We start from the raw sequence: 2813 nt of genomic DNA on the forward strand, positions 1-2813 counted from the left end.
CCAGAAGTGATGCATTCTGAAATCTGGGAAAAATTCAGCATGCCCCAATTTCCCTTATATAGTTAGATATTAAAATTTCAATCCTCTATGGAGAAATTAGATATCTTTAGTTGAATTATTTGTTATTGTAGTTTTTATATGTTTTTATTTGGAGCCAATGATATTTGACAACTTGTGCTTAAATGAAGATGATATTTTGTTCACTGAAGGAATTAAATTCCCTTTCGTCCCAGAATTATCCAGTTCACCATCGTATTTTCCTCTCTTCTTGTTCTTATGTCACCTGTTTAATTGAGATGTTAAGGTTCCTCACAGCACTGAGTGGCAATTTGAAATCAGATTTCTCCGTAGACTTGGGAGGTAGCAGCATCTGCAAGAGAGGCTGATCCAATTATCTAGGCTAAAGACTCTGGAGAGATAAGATTTTCCAAACTGTGATGTTATGTCCAGTGTTCTCTCTGTTCAAAATAATCATTTCTAAGTTGCAGGCTCTTTGTTTGCGTTGATTGTGTACTTGAAGAAAGAGGAGGGAAATGTCTATTAGGGAGCCAAAGTAGAGTGTGCAACATCTTATAGTGACACCTTCTCTTTATATTTTTCCATTTAATTTAAAAAATGGTCTTGCTCTTACATTTAAAATTACCTGGGAATCTGGGAATTTGTTGCCCTTTCAATTTTATTTTCTCATCAATCTCTTTGTATAGCACACCAGAAACTTGGAACAGGAAAAAAAAAAGTGTACCTCCTACCTTTACAGATGAGGTAATTGTAGAGATGTAGGTGCTCTTTGCTCAAGATCATATAGCAAGTTTTAGTGACAGAGTCGCAAAACAGAAAATCTTGGTTTCCCTGATCTTTCTTTGCTCCATTCTCCACAAGGTTAGTGAGTTGCTTTTCTCAGCTTTCAAATTTGATAATATGAATACTTCATTATTTCTCACATTAATTTATTCAATTCATTCATTCAATGCTATTTATTCATTTGATGGAGTGAAGACTTCGAGCATACCATTGTGCCAATCTACTTTCATAATTAAAAAATATGTGTGTGTGTGTGTGTGTGTGTGTGTGTGTGTGTGTCTGTATTGATTAGGGCTATTAATTGTAAATTTACCCTGGTTAACATAAGAAAATAGAAATCGAAAAGATCTCTGAGGGTATCTCAGAGAAATGGATTTGGGAATAAGTAGGAGCAAAGGTATTCTGGAGAAAAAAAAAAAATCATTTCCCAAATGAGATACAGGTAAATTATTCAGAAATATCAGAGGATGGAGAGAAAAGATATCAAGGCAACTCTAAGGAAATAAGGGTATGCATTCTGGAGGAGGCATGGTTGAGCTGATCTTTCAAGGACAGGAAGGATTTCTATATTTTGAAATAGAAGGGGAAAAGTGTAATTTTTAAATAAGAATTCAAGATCACTTTTAGGAAACTTGACATGTGAATATGTGAAATAATGGGTGATGTTGGAAGTTAAGTCAGTATGTGATGAAGGGCCAGAATGACTGATATCAGGATTATGTCAGTCGCTCCACACCCAAATTTATTCTGGCCCAACTTGGATCAAATATTGCTGTTTTGCACTGTTTTTCTTTTTCTATCTTTCTTTGTGTCTTCTTGCTGTCATTTCTCTCTCTACTTTGTGCTTCATTTCTCTGTCTTTTATGCCCCATTGCCTCTTCTCTATTGTTCTTCTGTGTGCCCACTGGCTGTGCTATGATTACTGGCCTTATTTTTAGGACATTATAAAAATTACCTACTTTTTAGTGTGTCCTCTGGTATGACAGCATGAGGAGCTCTGTAGATTTTCGCCCCATAAAAACTGGTAAAAATTATTTAAAAAATTTTTATTCTCTAGAAATGATCCAAAGAGCATATAGCAAACGGAGAAACATTTATTCAAGAAAATCTACTAAAACCCAGTAGGAATAATGATCATTTATAATATCTAAACCAATAGTTACCTCTTCCCCACTCCTGGCTGAATGAAACAGGACAGAAATTCCACTCTAGACTGACTCTATCAAGAGCATAGGACTCCATCTCCCCCAGACTCCCAGAAAAGAAGCTATCTTCCCAGGGGGAGCAATATGTCAGCATTTAGCATCCTGCCATCAGCTACCTCTCACCAAGGCTAAGTTCTGTGCAAGTGCAGCCGAGTGGTGACTGCTCCCTTCTTCTGTTCATCACTCACTAATGGGATGGAGGTTCTACCTTGCATATGCACCACTGAGAATAATGACAGGCCAATCTCCTTTGTTTCAGCTTGTAAGGCAGAGATTCCATACTGGGAGAGGCAAGCCAAGAAGACCTGATACTACTGTCACCAGCCTTTACTGAGCACTCAGCTCCTAAAGTGGGGAGTGTCATTCAGATTGAAGCATGGTATTGTTCCAACCTCCAGCTTCAAAGGGCTGGTTCAGAGATTTTGCCTAGGGGAAGAAGCAAGCCTTAAAGCAGTTCCTAATCTCTTCTCAAAGGAACTGAATTCATTTGCAAAAGAGTGTGGGGAATTTCAAATTAGGAGCTCTCCCCAAAACAGCGGAGGCTGTGATGAATGGCAATTGGGATGATACTGGTAGATTCATTGTAGATATAGATAAAAATGCAGGCCGGATAATCATAAAAATGAACCAAATATAAATTCTAGAATTGAAAAGTATAATTGAAATGAAACAATCACTAGATTGTTAACTGGATCGGAAGACTTAAAATTGATAAGATGACAGCATTTCCCAAATTGATCTATAGATTCAATGAAATCCTCATTGGGATTTTATATATAATTATAAGAAAACTAGTAATAAATCCTC

This window comes from Pteropus vampyrus, unplaced genomic scaffold (genome assembly GCF_000151845.1).
Source record: "Pteropus vampyrus isolate Shadow unplaced genomic scaffold, Pvam_2.0 Scaffold61, whole genome shotgun sequence".
NCBI classification, from domain to species: Eukaryota; Metazoa; Chordata; class Mammalia; order Chiroptera; family Pteropodidae; genus Pteropus; species Pteropus vampyrus.